The following is a 19,686-nucleotide window of genomic DNA, read 5'->3' as shown; positions in this document are numbered from 1 at the left end:
AGTGGTGATGGTGCTAAGAACGATGAGGCTAACAGCAGTAGTCCTGGGATGGTAATGGCTGTGGTGGTGGAGATGTGAAAGAGATGGTGATTGTAGATGGCGCTGGTAGTGCTGATGATGGTAGAAGTGGAATGATGATGCTGCCGTGCTGGTGGTAATGTGGTAGGGATGATGGTGGTGATGATGGTGATGGTAGTAAGAAAAATGGTGGTGCAAGTGATGGTAGCAATGGTAACAGTGAGGATGACAATGTGTATGATGATGCTAGTAATGGTAGTGATGTGGTGGATATTAAGACCAGTCTTTTGCAGATATTATTTTCCCCTTCAGAAGGCTATTCAATCATAGATCTCATTTCTGAACTTCCTTTAACAAATCCTTTATGATAATATGTGGACTTATTTGTTCTGCTATCCAACAAATATTTATTCAGTATCCACTACATGCCAGGAACTTCTCAAAGTACTGACAATAAAGCAGGAAAAAAAAAAAAACAAATAAAACTCTGCTCTCAGTGAATCTCTATTTTAATTGATGATACAGATGAAAAACAGAACAGATAAATAAACTATGTCCTATGCAGGGTGGTGGTAAGCCCCAAGGAGAAAGGCAAAACATTGGAGGGAAGAGAGGGAGATAGGGGTATGAGCGCATCTGTGACAGTTTGGATGACTGTCCAGCAAATGTTTTCCCTTTTCCTTCCCAGGACAGGTATAGTCTCCAACCTCATAAATGCTGGACTTGGTCATGTGATTTCCTTTGACCAGTAGAATGTTAGTGGAGAGTGATGCAAGCAGAGATTTTAAATTTTATGTTGTTTGGCTTGGCCCTTTCACTCTGGTGATTTACTGCCAGAAGAACACGTCCTGGGTAGCTGCTGCTCTTCATTCTGGGCCTCAATACAAATACACACATAGCAGCCCTGAACTCAACTCACAGCATAAAGCAGAGCTAATTCCAAGCCAAGTCCATCCTAAGTCAACTGTGGGGAGCAACTGGGAGCAACTTGGACTAGACTGTTACTGGAATTAAGACTTATTCTATGCATCTGCTCTCCCACAATATGGCGCTGGGAGAGGAGGAAACAGCTTCTACACAGCTGCCTCCAGTTCAACCAATAAACAGCAGGACCTGCTCCTGATTGGAGGAGAGCAGCATACTCAGCGTGTGGGTAGCAGAGTTGGGATTGGTGGAAGAGGACTATAAAGGAGGAGAGAGACAACATGCACCAGGAACATCTAAGGGGAACATCTATCTGAAGGAACACCTGTGCAGCCCCTGAGAGAGCCGGCCGGCGGTGTGCTGCTCCCCCGTGGAAGTGGGGAAAGTGGCAGGGGGAACCGCCCTTCCACGGAGGTGGAAGGGACGGTAGCCAACCCGGGAAGAACCAGCAGCAAACCCGGGAAGGGCCGAGCAGACAAAAGAACAGCGCAGGGTCCTGTGTCGTTCCTCCGCGAAGAGGGGGAGCGACATAATGGTGCCGTGACTCAGATAGGAAACCTAGGAGGGAAGAAACGGGAAAAAGTGGGAAAATACCGGAGAGAGAGACTAGCAAAGAGCCTAGGGAAAAGCCGGACGGAAAAGGTGCCGGAAGAAGCTATCGAAAGCCTAGGCAGGGTTTAGTGTCGTTCCTCCGCGAAGAGGGGGAGCGACATAATGGTGCCGTGACTCGGATATGAAGCCTAGGCAGGGTTTAGTGTCATTCCTCCGCGAAGAGGGGGAGCGACAGTCAACCAAGTCTCAGATGAATCTATGAGTATGGAAATAAATATTTGTTAGCCACTGAGTTTGGGAGTGGTTTGTTAGGCAGCCTAATTCTGGCAATTGCTGTAGAACACAGAGTAGTTGCAATTTAAAGTACAATGATCAGGGATGACCTCGTTGGGAAGATAGCATCCAAAAACAGATCTCTCCGAAGTGAAGAAGCAAGTCGTACAGGCACTGGTGAAAGAATGTCTCAGGTGGAGAAAAGAGCAAGTACAGAAGTTCTGAGGTATGCACAGAAATGACAAGTTCAAGTAAGGAGGCCAGCGTGCCTGGAACTAAGAGAGGAGAAAGTGACAGTTGATGAGGTCAGAGAAGTAATGGGGGTGTGTGGCAGATTGTGTAGGGCTTTGCAGGTTGTAGTGGGAACACTGGGAAGCCACCACAGGATTTTGAACAGGCAAGTAATATAATTTTCCTCATATTTTGAGAAGATCTCTTTGGCTTATGACGTGGGCAGTCAATAAGGTAGCAGGAGGTAAGAGTGGATGAAGTACAGTGGCTGAGTAGAAGGCTACTGCTGAAACTCCAGTGAGCGATGATGCTGGCTTGCACCGAGGAGGAGTGGTGGTGTAGCAGTGCTTTATCTTCTGGGACCATCTCCACAGAATGGCACAGACTCTTCATTACAACAACCCAGTAGCCAGGAGAGCAAAGGCCATTAGGGTTGGGTTCAGTGGTGGTTATCAGTACAGAGCTGACATAAAAGCTCCTATTCCCACATCTCCAATCTGTTGCTTAGCACAGAGCGCGTCACCACTCCATTCCTCTATTGTCTAGGGGGTCTTAGTGATTCAGGAAAGGAGGATCTTTTCAGAGCAGCTCAGGCAGACACAAATCCAGCCTGACAGCCCAGCCACAATCTCTTGTGTGCGTGGATCCTTCTCGCTTTGTCTCAGTCGGCAACATGCCTTTGATTCCAACCCTCAGATGAAGAGCTTGCCTGCATCCTGGGGGCCTGCAGCTGCTATTAATGTTTCATAGTGGCACCTTAAGTGCTGCAATTCCTACTTTGTAAACCTCCTTACTTTCAATTGCTGTAGGCTCCACTTGAAAAGAATTTTTCTGGCTCAAGTATTCAATCAGTCTCCACCTCCCTATGGTTCCATATTGTCCTTGACCAACTGCTTCTCTACTTGGCCTTGAACCTCTGGGAAATAACTGAAAGGGTCCAGAATTTCCCAAACTCTGTCGGGGGTGTTACTTTTTTCTGCAGGTTTCATCTTGTATGGGAAGATGGTAAAGAGGGTGATGTGCAGGAGTGTGTGTTATAGGTATGCTGGCAGGGGATACTGCTCAGAATATTTGAATATTATGAAATAATATTTGATTATTATATTATCAGTTATTTAAGCTCATATCCCCTGCCTTTTTTCTTCTGGGCCAAGTTCACTGGCTCAGAGAAGGTATTTCATAAAGGAAGACAATCTTTTTCAAAATCAAAGATGGTCTAAAATAAGAGCATCTACCTATAAAATCAGTAGAAATGATTAGTAAGTTGAACCAAATTGGCCCCAGTGGTCTCTTACTTTGTTAAGAACAAAGGAAAAAAAATGTGAAAAGTTATCAGAGTCACTAAATACTTTGTTTTCCATTTGTAAAACATCAGATTTGAAGAAATTCTCTCCTGGCCTTTTTGTGCCCAGGTATATGAGTCTGTTGGATTGGATTTAGTGTCAACCTCAGACAACAAGCCCTACTCAGTGATGGGAGAGGGAGAAGGTTTTTAACCAGAGAAAAAGTCCAGGTAGAAGTGTTCTTTCTTCCCTTTCATTTGGAAGGGAAGGGAAAAGGTAGAAGTGTATGTGAGACAGATGAGCAGAAAGAACAGAAAGAAGAGGAGCTGGGAGTTTATGAAGGAGGCCCAGTTGGTGGTCAAGTTGTTGAAACCATGGACCCAACGTATCAAAAGTCAACATAGATGCCCGTTTTCCAAAACCGAAGGCAGAGAAGGCTAAGCTACCTTTATCTGGAATCTAAGCAGGCTCTTGTGAGTCACAAGGCCATCATCCTGCCTCACAATGAGTGGAGCTTGGAGAGGAGACCCTGGGAGTTTCAGTGGCACCCGCCTCACTTCACAGATGAGGAAACTGAGGCCCGGCCCAGTGTTGCAGTTTTTCAAATCTAGTCCCTGGTACAGTCCGTGGGACGTGGCGCTGGAGTTTCTAAAGCAAGTTATTCCCAAATACAAACAGCTGATCAGGGGTGTCATGGATGAATTCCTAATTGAGAAATTAAGTTACATAAAAGGCTATGGTGAGGTGTCAAATTTGTCTTGTATACATGATGTGTGAGGAGTGATAAAATGTTGAAGAGAGGTCACTGCTTTGTTTGGATTCTCTTAAAGGATGGCACTGGAGGATGAAACAAAATCATAAAGCCAGCTGAAAAGGAAAAAAGTTAACTCTGTGTTTCCCATCCCTTGATGGTAATCTGTGTGCACCAATGAGTAGTCCTTCCCTGTCTCCCAGGTCTCCCCGCCTAACATCCAAGGCCAGGCCATGGACTTCCCACTTTCATACTTTCTTACCTTTCCTCCAGTTGCATTTCTCTAGCTGTATGGCTTTTAATTAACTGCTATCATTATAATTGATGGAGATTTTCCTCTATTTTCTCATTTTAATCACTTTGCAAAGCAAGGCTCAGGGACAGTTCAACAATCTACCCAATGTCACAGATCTTGTAAGATACAGAAGCAGATCCCGGGAACAATGGGTTCAGTGATCCTCCCCACCCTCAACTATGCCCTTCCCCCATTAGAAAAGCGTTACACGCTGCTAATTGGATAGAGCAGATGAAGGCCAGAAATAGTTAATAAGTGGAACACCATGAGAATGTGTAGGTAAGGACAATCTGTAAGTAAGGCAAGTGATGGAAATCATTGCTGAAAGACAGAGAGAGGGACCAAACTGTCAACAAAAGAAAAAAATAAATAACTACTTGATTACCTAGGAGGCAGTGAATGAAAAGAGGAAATTGAATGAAGCCAACCTCAACTGCCATTAGATCATGAATCTAAGATAACTGGTCAGAGTCAAAGGCTGAGATAAATACAGACTTTTGTAAGAGAAAGCCTTCACTTATCAAACAAAGCAACGAATTTCAGATAGATCTCTTTTACGAAAAAAGTTAAAAACCCATCACCAAATGATTGCAAGCAAGAGGAAAAACTCTAATTATCTTAAGCAAAGGAGGAATTAATTATCAGATGATCAGGGGCCAAGAGAATCAACGAGAAGCTGGAGGACAACATGTTCCTGAAGTAACAGAAACCACAGCCAAAGCCCAATTGCCACAGGCTCCATCTTTTCATCAAGTTTCTGCTACCACTTCTGTATATCTGATTCTGAACCTTCTTCACATTGTTGTGCCCCTGGGTTAAGATTCAGTATCCCAGGAGCAAGTGTCTCATTTGATATTTAAACCTTGGCTCTACCCAGGGGCAGATAGAAGGGGGGATTAGGATGTCTCTGGTTTCTGTATTAATGGGAAATTGAGATGGCTGTTTCCTCCTGAGACCATGAACAATAGATTTATTACTTAGGACAATGCTAACCTTAGTAACAAATCCCAAAGTTTAATGACTTAACACGGTAGAAGCACATTCCTCAGTCATGGAACTGTCCAACATGGTTATTCCTGGTTGGTACAACCTTCCACATGATTACTCATGACCCGAATTCCTTCCACATTGTGGCTCCACACTCCTCTTGGACTTTGGAGTCCTTTGCATTCAGCTGGAGGATGAATAAAGACAATGAAGGTACACCCAATACTTACATTTCTTGACCCATATGTAATACACACCACTAGTGGTCCCATGCCATTGGCAAGAGTAAGTCCCAAGGTGTCAACTACATATAATGAGTTATGAGAACTGCAATTCCTGCAAGCTGGCTGCTTACCATCCATAATCGTATATTCTGAATTACTTAAGGGCAATTATTTAGTAGACAAAATGTTTCATCTGTTAATATGATTCTTGCTACAAAGAGAGACGGAGAGAGGAAGGGAGTGGATCAGAGATATGACAGTCAAAAGCCAACAAATGTTTGCTATAAAATACATTTCTGGACACTTGCAAAAAAACCCCATGTTTAAATTAACTTTACCTCCTTCACCAGAGTTTATAATTCTTGGGGTCAGATGTACCCCCAAGTGGTCCACATGCTGCCCAGGGTAGAATTTCCCCTTGGGCAGCTCTGATGACAAAGCAATATTCAACTTGTACTCGCAGGCTTCCTCAGGATCAGTGTGTTAGTCAAGATGTTTTGAGTTAGACATAATGGAAAACGCCAGCTCAAAGTGAAGTCTAAAAGTACAGGAGCCTTCAGGCACAAGGTGATCAGCAGCTTAAGGCACAGGTTCTGTCCATCTTACCGCTGTGCCATCCTTGTGTTGGTTTCACCCTATGGCTGCTGCCTGTCATGGCCAGTGACAGTCACGACTAAAGAGTCCTGATGCATGGCCAGCAGGGGAGAGGAGAAACCATGAAATATAAGGTATTCCTTTAAGTTCAGTTGTATCGATGTCTGGACCAGTTGCCATCACCAAGAGAATGTGAGAGGGATTTTTGTTATGGCAAACTAGGAGGGGAAAGAACATGGAGGATTCTGTGTGCCTAGTATTTATGGGCCAGACCAGAAACAGAGTATCTCACTTCTGCTCGCATTCTCTTGTCTAGAACTCAGTCATATGGCCATGCCTAACTGCAGAGGGTGCTGGGAAATGTAGTACAACTATTTTGAAGCAAATATTTTCAGCACCTGTATCGCATTACAGGTGTGTCCTGGGCTTGACAAATTCTACTAGATTTTTATCTTAATGGGCTACTGCTGAGCTAGCCTCTCCATCCTGAAATTACAAACTTCATCTTTTGAACTTCAGGATAGATCTCTTCATTGATCTCATTCATTTGGGCTCCCCACTGCACCTGTTCCTTATAGGAAGGGCTTTTACATGGTCATATAACTAAGCGTTATCTTGAGAAGAATAATTCTTGTTTCACTTATTTTTAAATTTTGTTTGAAAGGCAGAGAGACACACAGAGAGACATACAGAGGGAGAGAGATCTTCCATATGCTTTTTAACTTCCCAAATGCCCACAACAGCCAGAACTAGACCAGGAAGGAACCAGGGCTAGGAACTTCATCTGGGTCTCCCAAGTGAGTGGCAAGAACACAAGTACTTGAGCCATTACCTGCTGCCTCCCAGGGTGTACATCATCAGGAAGATGTAATTGGAAGTGGACCTGAAACTTGAACCCAGGGACTGCAGCATGGGATGCAGGCATCCCAAGTGATGCCTTAACCACTGCATCAAACTTCTACTCCTGAGAAGAGCAATTTTCAACTGAGTGCAATCAAGTCTGTATAAAGTCAAGCAATGGTGCTGACTTGTTTCAAGGACATCAAGAACCCAGGGAGTTACCAATTAATACCTCCAACAAAAATTACATGTTGACATCGTCACTTTCTATATATTTATTGCCACTATGATTTTTTTTAATTTGCAAGTAGATTTCCAGATCTTCAGTTAATTCATTCTTTTGTGTCTGTGTCACAGGTGTCATGTGAGGGATAGGCATTTAGCTTACTAGTTAAGACACCTATAATCCTACATCTGTATGCCTGGTTTTGACACCCAGCTCCAGCTCCTGACCCCAACTTCCTGCCAATGTAGACCCTGGAAGGCAACAGAGTTGACTCAAGTAATTGGGTTTCCTCCACCCACCTGGGAGACTTGGACTGAGTTCCTGGCTCCTGGTCTTGACACAGCCTAGTCCCAGCCATTGCAGACATTTGGACAGAGACAGATTCACACAAATGCAGAGGAAAGATATTAGACGTGGGTGAGGTCTTACAGATCATCAAATCCAGATATTTGATAGAGATATCTCTCTCTCCCTCTCACTCCTCCCCCCTCCTTCTCAAGTAAATAATTTTTCAAAATAAGTGCCATGTCAAAAAGAAAAAAATTGTATAGCTGGCTCTGTTCTGTACAGATAGGAATTTTGAAAACGAGCTTGAAGTCTAGGCTGCTTTCATTGCATTTTGGGGCTTTGTGGGCTGGAACATTTGCTCTATATATCTATTTCCAACCTATAATGCAACACATGTAATTACTGGTGCCTCCGCCTTTCCCTGGCAAGCTCAATCAGCCAGAGCCCATCCAAATGTATCTCATAGATTCTTCTTCCACGTAAAACCAGAGCAGATGTTTCTTACTCCAAAGCACCATTTTCAATTATTTCTTCTGCAAAGTAATGATCATTAGGATGTCACTAAATGGTATTTGCTCTGGAGCAGTTCATTTTAATTAATAAGGTCAGTAAATACTGGACATGGAATTATATGTGACTAGAATTCTACCACAAAAACCCTCAAAGGTATCAGTACCATATAGGTAAAAAAAAAGTCTCAAAAGATTTTTCCTAAAAAGTTAGCATACAGTTCAACCTCATGTTATCACAACCTTTTTAGAACTGGAGGAAATCCAAAAATTCATTCTCACACAGAGAAGGATTTACTAAACATCTACCACATCTCAAGCACTATATAATGAGTGATAGCAGTAGAGATGAATCTCTAGCTACAGAAGCTTCTAGGCCAGTAGGGAAGACAGATGTAAGTCACCAATTTCATATAATAATAATACAGATTTACACAAATGCAGAGGAAAGATATTAGACGTGGGTGAGGTCTTACAGATCACCAAATCCAGTCTCTCAACCTATTGGAACCAATACCTTTCTTTACATAAAAATGAAAATCCCTAGGGCATCCCTCAGGAAATTACAATGTCATCGCCCACTCCCAGGAAGCATGAGCTTCATAGGAACAGGAGCTACATCCTGTGTCATACCTAACACAGATGTTTTCCTACTTCATGCCATTAAAAATATCTTGATATTTTTCTAAATACTAAAATGTCATTTATAAAACCATCCAATCCAGTTCCCTCTCCATCCTTGATCCCAGTGAGGAAGAGTTTATTTAATCCAAACCCCTCATTTTGAAGACGAGACATCAAGGTTTAGAGAGAAGAAGGCCAAATCTCAGGGCCCCTGGTGCCTACAGCATTGCTTACGGTTAATAATGTTATAGGATGATAAAAGAAAGAGCAGGACTGATTTAAAGAATAGTGTAGCTTGGGGCTGGCACTGTGGCATTGCTGGTAAAGCCGCCACTTGCAGTGCCGGCATCCCATATGGGCACCAGTTCAAGTCCTGGCACTCCCCTTCTGATCCAGCTCTCTGCTATGGCCTGGGAAAGCAGAAGATGGTCCAAGTCCTCGGCCCCTACATCCACGTGGGAGACCGGGAAGCTCCTGGCTCCTGGCTTCAGATCAGCACAGCTCCAGCCATTGCAGCCATCCGGGGAGTGAAACAGTGGATGGAAGACCACTCTCTCTCTCTTTGCCTCTCCTTCCCTCTCTGTGTAATTCTGACTTTCAAATAAAATAAATAAATCTTTTTTAAAAAAAAAGCATGGCCTTTCTTCTCCAGGAACCAATAGCATCAATACCACCTGAGGATTTGTGAGAAATGCAGAGGGGTGGGCATTTTCCCTATTAGTTAGGACAGTGGATAAAATGCCCGTGTCCCATATTGGCAGAACATGTGGATTTGATCCCGAGCTCTGGCTCCTGATTAGTTTCCTGCTAACGCAGACCCTGAGATGCAGAGATGATGCCTCAAGTGATTTATTAGGCTCCCACTCCCCACATGGGAGACCTGGATTGTGCTCCTGGCTCCCAATTTTGGCCCTGGTCCAGCCTCAGCCTTTGGGGAGTAAACCAGCAAGTAGAAGTGTGCTTGCTCGCTCGCTCTCTCTCTCTCTCTCTCGCAAATATATAAATTTTAAGAGCACCATTTCAATTGCACTGAAAACCTACAGAATCAGAATCTGCATTTTAACAAGATCTCAAGGGATTTGTATGTACTCTAAAGTCTGAGAAAGACTGCTATAGCAGTCATTGTAGATTCTCCTCCCCATATCTCACCTGCCCACCTGGGCACATCAGCATGGGTGCTAGACAGTTTTGAATATGCCAATAACTTTCCACCCAAAATGCCTGCATCTTGACTCATTGTATATATGGTGAAGGTAATACCCCAAGGTGCACTCTCCACCAATTAAGGATGGAAGCCAGCGAACAAATGCCCACCCTTCCCATCCTTTAACCATAGACTCTGAGAATTCTCAGGTTATATAGTTTGTTTGATGATACAAACATATTACCGAAAGAAATACCACATAATCCTGAAAGATTTTGTTCCAAATCTGCCTATAGGATCACATGGACCCTTATCAACTTCTACTTTGTTCAGATGACTTCTTGGGTTTTCCTGGCTCTTTGCCAGTCCTCCACTTCATAGTCGTCTACCATGATTTAGGATTACCCCAAGCATGGGAAAATGGCACCCAGTAATGTCTTGCAAATAGACTTCAACTGCTTCTCTCACACAGGTTCCCCATGTTGCTTTGGGAATTCATCCAACAGTCTACCTTTCAAAGCCTGAATCAGACACCAATCTGACTAAGGCTGGAATTTCAGAACACCGCTTTCTTTATTTGGGTTGGTTTTTAATCATAGGTTTGCCCTTCTCATGTCACTGTGACCAGAGTCCCTCAGGGTCTCTAGTTTACTTGTTTTACTTACATTTTTGGAGACATAGGTTCCCACGGATGATGAATGTTGATATTCTGCCACCTAGTGGAGTAACTGGGATGGCAGGGATGGAACTTCTAAAAGGCTGAAATTAACAATCAATAAAATAACAGCCACCAAGTGCTTACCTGAATTCTTATTACATATAGACCACACTACACATAGGATCTCTTTTAATTGTCATAAGAGCCCTAGGATGAAGGTGCGACCTGAATTTCCCAGGCTTAAGAAAATTAAATAACTTGGCAATAGTAACACAGAAGATAGGTCAAAAAACAACAAATGAGTGCATTAATGAGTAGGCCACTGCCCTGGGCAATTGCGGCTCAGTTCTGCTGCATATCCTTTGAGAAACTGTGTGGAACATGCTTCAGAATCATCCAACTGGAGGATGAAACGGCTGCAGCATCTGTCCCTCAACTCCTGTTCCTCATTGATTGAGTGTTCATCCAGGGCTGCTAACTCACCCAACACCTGACTTGTAGATACTTGTGGTGGAGCAAGTGCTAGTGTTATCAGAGAATGCCCTCAGTAAAAAAAAAAAGCAGAGATTCAGGCTCTTGAGTTGGGAAGCTGCCACACACTGGAAACACTGGTGGAATAAGATTCTGGTCCAAGTTATGTGTGACTCCAGAATCTATGTCCTAACCCATCCATCATACCATCTCAGTAACTCAGCCATGTATGAAGTATATCACTTGCCAAGTTGTTGCCCTAAAAGTTCTACCATGTAGTTAGAGTCATAGGCTATGGTCAGTCAGACCTTGAGTTCTCCTATCATTTCTGGTTCAGACTGTAATCTGAAATCATGGTCAATGTTTACCATTGCTTCCCTGATTTACCATGGGTGACTATGGGCTTGGGTCTGTTTCATCTCCATGCTCACCAACAGAGATGTTGCATCAGCTTCGTGAGCTTTAGCCCACAATAGCCTGATAGATGGAAATCTTAAAGCAACCAGCTGATGCCTAGAGCAGGTTGTGACCATGTGGTATAGCAGCCCCACAATCCTGGGCTTTATCCAGGCCCTCCAGTCTTTGCATTAGTGTCTTGTTCAATATCACCAAGATATGAATTGTTATTAAGGAAGGAGCACAGGCTTTCACCAGACAGACCTGGATTGCAATCTGAGCTCTGCCATTTACCAGCTGAATAAGCTTAAGGAGGTCACTTGACCTACCTGAGTCTATTACCTTATCTATATCAATTGGAGCTGATAATAGCTACTACTCTTAGGGTTGTTGCAGTGACTGGATGACATTATGTGTATAAAGCGGCCCATGGGACCAGGCAGCAGGTACATCTAGTTTCTTTGTGAGGTGTTGAGAGGATTGGTAGGGAAGTAGGAGAAGCAAAGCAGGGAAGAGAGGAGAACCAGTGAAAGGAGCCTTGCTATGCTTGCTACCACCATGGACGACTGCTTCCATCCTGCGGGGAAAACCTGGGCAATGGTATCAAACCTCTGTGTCCAGAATTATCCTAAACAAGAAGTGAGGGAACTGGGGGATTCACACAGCAGTCCCTAAGAATCCCTAGGTGAAGCCACTCCAGCAGGGGGTTCATTCTTGACTGTCACCAGTCACACAGGTGGAAAGAGGCCAACTTGAGACCTCAGGCACACGGACACTAACACCAGCAGTTGCAAGTGGGCAAAAGCTTCCTCAAAGGCTGTGGGATGCAGGCAGGCGCATCACAGCATCCACTCGAGGAAGCCAGCTGCTTGGTACGGCAGCCCACTCTGCTGCCCCACCCCACGCTACTCCGCTTCAGAGTCTCTCTTCTGCCATTTTGCTAAGGACAACACGTAACACACTTGCCACTCTCCTCCTCTGTAGCCATCTTCCTGTTTAATCCTCTGCCTCGTTCTTACTTGTGTTATATTCACCTTCCATCTCCAAAACCTAGATTGCTGCCCTCTCTGACAGAGTCTTTTGCTCAACTGCCTAATCTTTGAGCCTCTCTTTTCCAACTGTTTAAAAATCAGGTTTTTGTGATATTTCAGAAGTCACTTTTCCCATGACTTAACACTAGCAAAAGCTTTCTTTTCCTTTTCTTCTGCTCCTTGAAAGGTAGATTACCCATTCAAATGGGTACTAAGTTACACAGTACTGTGATGGACAGATGCTGTGGACTGCCCAGCTCATAGCCCTCCTAACCCCTTCTTGCCAAGAACACACTGATTTTATTCTCACTCTTCGAGAAGAAGCCATGTCTTTCAGAAGAGGCCAAGCCTCTCTCCAAAACCAGAAATGAACTACTTATTGGTCAAAGCCATTGGGATGCTAGTCTTTCTCCTGCAAGTAACTAGTTTAGATTATATAAGTTTAGGCAATTCAGGCCAATGAAACCTAGGAAATGTTCAGTGGTGGTCTCTGGGAAGGTTTGCCTTGCTCGTGCCCACCTCTGGACATTGTCACCCGAAATTGCCATAATCCTCTTGGATTCATGAGGGAAATTCAAAAGATTAGAGAAGTGGGATTAGAGCCACCTAGTGATTCAGTCACATACTCCACCCTGGAATCAGCTATTTAATTGTTTAAGCCCATTTTAGCTGGGTTCTCCTTTACTTGCAACCAAAAACACTCATAAATGAGATGATAAAGTTTTTAGACTTTGGGACTTAGTTTTTTTTTTTTAATGAACTAATATGGAGGAATTCCTTTAATGCACTGATTATCTGCTCACAAGTGTTGCTAATGGTTCATATATTTTCACTGCCCTTGGCCACAGTCCCTATCATTAGTACCATGATGTATGTAATGTCTGAAAGATTTGGCCTGAATGCTCACAGGAACACATATAAATAAACCAATCTGGCTTTTAATTAATGCAATTCCTGAAAACCCAAGTTGAAACTGATTTTTTTCCTACCTGGGGAGTAAGCTTCCAAATTAAGTATTTTTTGAAGTGTTCTGGACAACTCTGAGGTAGTAAGTAGCTTATGGACCACTTTAAACAATAGGCATCCTTTAGATAAGCAAGCTTATGGCAAATCCTTTTGGGCTCAAAGGAATTATTTTAAAGAACTATATATTCTTCCTCTGATTTAAGATCCCTTAAATTTGGTGAATCTCATGAAATTATAAACAACATTCTGAATCTATGGGTCAATTTGAATTTCTCTGAAGAAAAAGAACTAATCTTTCATCAGATTCTGAAAGGTGTTTGTGACTCCCCTCTTACTTCCAAAATATGGAATTAAGAGCCACTACTAACCTAGTTGTTTCAGAGCTTATAGCTTCCTAAAGAAGCATATATTTATATTTGAAGGCAACCTGACATAAGGCTAATGTTTTTCTTAATATTTACTTATTTGAGGGGCAGAGTGACAAAGAGAGAGAGCTCCCATGCACTGATTCACTTCCCAAATGTCTGCAATGGCTGGGCTGCAGTGTCTGGAGCCATAGCCAGACTCTGGGAACTCAACCCAGGCCGCCTTTATGGATTTCAGGAACCCCACTACTTGAGCCACCACTGCTGTCTTGCAGGGTCCTCATTAACAGGAAGCTGGAGTCAGGAGCTGGAGGCAGTTATTGAACACAGGCACTCTGATATGGGACATGAGCATCTTAACTGCTAGGCTAAATGCCTGCCTGTTAAGGGAAAATTTTGAGGAAACAGTGTTCATAACTGAATTGTGAATTCTGAGATATCATACCAGATGTCTTTTTTAAAAAGGTTTATTTATTTGAAAGGCAGAGTTAGAGAGAGAGAGGTAGAGACAGAAACAGAGATCTTCCATTCACTGATTCACTCCCCAAATGGCTGCAATGGTTAGGGCTGGGTCATGCCAAAGCCAAGAGCCAGGAGCTTCATGGGGCCTCCCACGTGGGTGCAAAGACCCAAGCACTTGGGCCATCTTTCACTGCTTTCCCAGGCACATTAGCAGGGAGCTGGATCAGAAGTGGAATAGCTAGGACTTGAACTAGTGTCCATATGGGATGCCAGCACTGCAGGAGGAGGATTAACTTACTGCACCACAATCTGGCCCCTGTCCTTATTTTTATGAGGGCTGTAAGGCCCTATGGACAAAATGTACGAAAGGGATTTTGGAACTAGTTGTCGTGTTATGTTCTCAAGAGATGTGGCAGACTGCTCCAGTTAATGGCCACCAATTTTTTCACCCCTCTCCATATCCAGCCCTTGGATAGTACCCTTCCATACTGACCTTGAGTTTGGACATGTGACTTGCAATGGCCAAGAAGAAAATAGTAATTGTGACAGAAGCAGAGACTTTAACTTTGACTCTATAATTACTCCTAGAGCCCCTGCCCCCACCTCCATTGAAGAAGCCTGGGCTACCTGGTTCCCCCATCAGCCCAGCCTAGCGCCAGCAATCGGCAAAAGCAGAGCCACATATCTGGGTGGCAGCTGAATGCAGATATGAGTCCAACTGAGACTACAGTAGAGCAACTCAAGTGAGCCCAGTCCAAATTGCCAGCCTTGTAAGCTAAGTGAAGAGCTTGTTTTTTTAAGCTGCTAAGCTCTGGGTTTGCATGTTATGCAGCAAAATCTAACAGATAAAGGAGGAAGAGATGGCTATTCTTCATAAGCAGCACTGTCAGTTGTGGCCCTGCACAGTGGGGACAGCAAGGAAGTGGTGATATTGCAACGGTATGAGCTCCTGGACCACAGGGAGACTCAGCAGCAGCCTCTGAGGTAATGGTTAGCAAGGTGAACTGAGCAGGCTGGGTGGCCAATGAATAGGATCCATATATTGGATCCTCACTGACCCAGAAAGAGGACATGTACTGGGCCACTCCCTTCAGCCACTCTATCCCACCGAAGAACTTGGGAGATGCTAGCTAAAGTGCAAGTTTGTCAAATGTTACTTCAGCCTCTGTTGTTGTTTTTTTCCATGCTTGATACAAAGTGACAAAATAAGTCATAACAGATTGAGTAAGAGAATAGAACTTTAGGAACTGAGTGTTAGAGAAGGAAGAAGGGAATAAAAACATAAAGAAAAGAAAAAAGAAAGAGATGTCAAATATCACCCAGACTTGATTACAAAGAGCAAGAAGGAAAACAAACCATGATTTTCAGGTGCTTGGGTGCCTATTAACTCATTTAACTGTCCTAACCATCCTGGAAAGGCTAAGGCCTGGATTCAGTAGCGACTATGTATGGTGGAAATGCAGGGAAGCTGTAATATGTGAGTTTCCGTAAGGTAACACAGCCCCAAAATGGCAGAATGAGGACTTGGGTCGTTACTGATCCCACTAAGAAAATAGGCTTTGATGTGAATAATGATAACGAAGAACACCACACCTTTGGAGTTCTAACTATGTGCCACACACTTTTCTAGGTGATGTATGTGATATTCAGAACAGCCGGGCACAATTATTATCACCATCCCCATTTTATAGATGAGAAAGCAAAGGCACAGAGAAGCTAAGCAACTTGCTCAAGATTGCTTAGCGAGGAGTGGGGAGGCAAGGAGGTGAGCTCAGGGACTATGGCTTCCAAGGCCACACTTTGAGCAGCTGCACTATAACACTTACCCAGATGCTGCCTGACTTCAACCCCAATTGCTGCTGCTGTGCCTCCGAAGGCTTCCAAGTGGCCTAGAGATGGGTCCTCAAAGAGGACCGCCACAGTGTAACGGTCTATAAAGCTCGGAAGTGTAAATCTTTGTCAAACCAATGGTTAAGAATGACATACTACTATAGTTTTAAAGATATGTGACTATTTTAAAATTGTGTTTGGATGGAGATGAACATCTTTTCATCTGATTGCTGTTTATAGCCCTTGCCTATATTCCTGCTGAACTAGGGTCTTTTTACTTTTAATTGGTTGAACTCTTTATTTAGTGGAGCAGTAAGCCTTTCACTATAATGTTATCTCAGAAATAATAAATAAAATATTAAGTTGGAAAAAAAAGATCTGTAAAGGCAGGACAAGCCCCAGGCAGATCCAGTGGTACTTCCTGCAGCTTAGGCAGAAGCGCGAAGTCTAGTAACAGGGCCTGGCTGCCTTATGTCCTTTCCAAAGCCAAGCACACCCCTGAAGAATAAATGCATAGGAACGTGGACCCTGAAGAACAGCCAAGAACACAGACCTCCACGGAAAAGAACCAGGCGTGGCTTCTTCTAATTTTGCTGGCTGAGACTTTGGAAATAGGGAGACTTTGCTAGGAGCTGTTTGAAGAAAGAATAAGAGGTGTGGGGGGAGGGATCGAGTGCATAGAGACAAGACTGGATAGACAGGTATAGCAGAGCTTAAGGGGGAGGTGCTCCCTCAAGGGTGTTTTTGTCTTGCTGACTGCATAGCTCGTAAATTTATTTTAAGTCCATTGGGAACCACAGGTGTATCCCAGGTGCACTCAACATGAGCTTGTAACAGGACTCCCTAAAAGTTTCTCATTGTTTAGACCTTAGACAATAAACTCAGAAGGATAAAGAGTAGAAGATTTTAGAAAGCCAAGTTTAATTCAGAACCCTGTTCAGATTTCTAAGTTCTTCTAACAGAAAATCGCCTTTGTCTCCCAATTTGCACTTGCTTTACTCTGATCTTCTTCTCAGTCACTAACACATTTAAGGCCTTTCAAGGCAACTCACACTGGTAGTAAATTTCGCATGAGGACTGGTTACAAAAGAAGAAAGGAAAAGCTTTGGTGTTGGTGGCAATGCCCATTCTTATGATATAAATCTAATCTGAATAAGGAACTCATGGCTTTGGCAATCTGAGGAGGGTTTATTCCTCGCAGGAAATCTCTGGACCTTTTTGGCCTTCAGGAGATTCAGCATCAAACCATCAGCCCCATTCCACATATAACAGAAGAAAAGGAATGTGAAGTCCTTGATTTCTTTTCTCTGCGATCTGAAGTGTTACTGGGGAGAGTGCTAACACTCTCCAGAAACCTAAGGTATGCATTTAAATTTCTAACATGGAAGTTAAAGGTAAGGAAAGAACACAAGGTTTCCAAAGGGAGAATTCTAGAAGAAGTAACCATGGAAACCATTCCAAGGTCTTCAGAGTAGTGTCACATTGAGCTGAGAGACAGCGAGCCCCATTAGTTGGAAACAAAACCCTAAAGCAGAGAAGCTAAGTAAAAGAAAGAAACAAATCAAAAACAAATGAAGCAATTTTTAATAACCAGGTGAATAATACCCAGCAAGCTGTGAAAATCAAGGCAGTAAGACCATCTGCTTCTATAAATGAAAGTGTAAACACAAGTGTGCTTTTAGTAGCCTTTCTTCCTGTGAATTGTATTCCAATCACATGCATCATCCTAGAATCTTCAACATAACAGCACCAGATTTCAAGATTCTATCCATTTTCATACATTTACTCAACATTTTGTTCTTTCACCCAAAATAAATTATAAAGTATCTAATGCCACATTCACCAATTCATTCACTCAATATTTACTGAGTGCCTACCAGATGCCAAATACTCAACTAGGTACTAGTGATACTGTAGTAAAAAGAGCCAGATAATGTCCCTTGCCTTCACAGAGTTTGCCATCTAGCTTACACTGTGCTCAGCAATACGGAGGATTCAGACAAGACAAGAAAAACTGAGTTCTCTAACCTTACAGACCAGGTTCCTTAGAAGGATACAATATAGGTATAAAAAGAATTGAATACTTACACCAAGTGCTGTATCAGAATTCCAGGCAAGCATATAAGCATTGTCACAAGGCAATATATTTCCATGTCCCCATTTTGTCACTATTCAAGCTCATTCCCAATGTCTCCAGCTATTTAACACATTGCAAAGTTGCTTTGTGAGAGGAATCTGTGGGGAGCAACCCGGACTAGACTAAGTTACTGGAATTAAGACTTATTCTATACATCTGCTCTCCCACAATATGGCGCTGAGAAGGGAGAAACAGCTTCTACGCAGCTGCCTCCAGTTCAACCAATAAACTGTAGGACTTACTCCTGATTGGAGGAGAGCAGCGTACTCAGCTTGTGGGTAGCAGAGTTGGGATTGGTGGAAGAGGACTATAAAGGAGGAGAGAGACAACATGCACCAGGAACATCTAAGGGGAACATCTATCTGAAGGAACACCTGTGCAGCCCCCGAGAGAGCCGGCCGGTGGTGTGCTGCTCCCCCGCGGAAGTGGGGAATGTGGCAGGGGGAACCGCCCTTCCACGGAGGTGGAAGGATCGGTAGCCAACCTGGGAAGAACCAGCAGCAAACCCGGGGAGGGCCGAGCAGACAAAAGAACAGCGCAGGGTCCTGTGTCGTTCCTCCACGAAGACGGGGAGTGACAGAATCCTTAAAGCGTATCTACATGTCACTCATCCCTTAACCTTTATCTCCAAGGGCAAATTCAATTTCAGATTAATTCCAAAATCTACTTGATGGAGTGGTGGCGTGAGAAGAAACATATTTTGAGTCAAGCTACTTTAAGGCCACCATAAATGACTGGTCCACTTTGAAACATGTCCTTGAGCCAGCTCAGCCTCTAGGAATTACCAGAGAGATATTCTCTCACCTTTGGAGTTGGGCAAGCACTAGCCAACAAAACCTTGGTTTTCTGCCTTCTAGAAGACCAGGAAAAGGTTTAGGTAGTATAGAAAGACAAAAGAGAATGGAAAGTGAGCATCAAACCCCATGGATCTCACATGAGGATCATGTGAAACTTGCCAAGACTCAAGCCCAAGTGGAAGGCAGCAGTGCCTCCTTCCTCTCGCTTACCATCTGCACGGCCCCCTCCCTCTTTTTAATGACATATAATGACTAATTCATCACAAGGGAACATTGCTTGCTCCAGGAAAGTGACCACTGGATTACAGAAGTGAGAATTTTTTAAATGTTTACCTACATAGTTCTCAAGATAGGATGGTGGAGAAAACTGTCAGATAAGGGAAGGACTATTAGGGGAGAGAATATTTCCATGGGGTTTGTTTCCTTGCTATTTTGTTGTTAGCTTACTTAGCACTTGCAGAACAGAGCTCAGTGAACAAACCTATGCATGTCTTGGGCTATCACAGACCCAGCGATGGCAGCAGGAAGACAGTAAGAATGAGAGGTAAGCTCTAAGAGTCCATCGCAAGGCAGACTGATGAACTATGGCAAAACTGTGGCAGTCCTGATGAAGAGAGAATGCAGACTCTGGTTTATTTCAATTTTTTTAAATCTCTCAGTGAATAAAAATCCTTTTCACTTCATTGAGTTGTGATGGTAATTGGGCGATGAGCTACTCATTTGTCAGAATTTTCTAATTAGGAAGGAATGAAAAAGAGTCTTCAACATTGCTTTTCTAGTTTACTTACCTCTAAGGCAGAGATGATAAAT

General features: G+C 43.4%; 1 long non-coding RNA gene across 3 annotated transcripts in view; it reads right to left on the bottom strand.

Annotated features, from left to right (window-relative positions):
• The window catches only part of LOC149119530 (uncharacterized), a 45,294-nt gene extending 26,958 nt beyond the window's left edge, over window positions 1-18,336 (bottom strand). Inside the window, exons 1-3 of one of the 3 annotated variants that reach the window (XR_016228372.1) lie at window positions 18,031-18,336; window positions 10,429-10,522; window positions 5,321-5,501 (exon numbers count right to left, since the gene is read on the bottom strand). This is a non-coding gene — a long non-coding RNA (uncharacterized LOC149119530). The remainder of the gene's footprint in view (window positions 1-5,320; window positions 5,502-10,428; window positions 10,523-18,030) is intronic. The other 2 variants (XR_016228374.1, XR_016228373.1) reach the window with 2 other exon arrangements.
• Between the last annotated feature and the right edge of the window lie 1,350 nt (window positions 18,337-19,686).

Source organism: Oryctolagus cuniculus, chromosome X (assembly GCF_051225735.1).
Source record: "Oryctolagus cuniculus isolate XC-2025 breed Fujian yellow rabbit chromosome X, ASM5122573v1, whole genome shotgun sequence".
NCBI lineage: Eukaryota > Metazoa > Chordata > Mammalia > Lagomorpha > Leporidae > Oryctolagus > Oryctolagus cuniculus.
The sequence above is the reverse complement of the archived record's forward strand: the minus strand, read 5'-3'. Positions and strand labels throughout refer to the sequence as shown.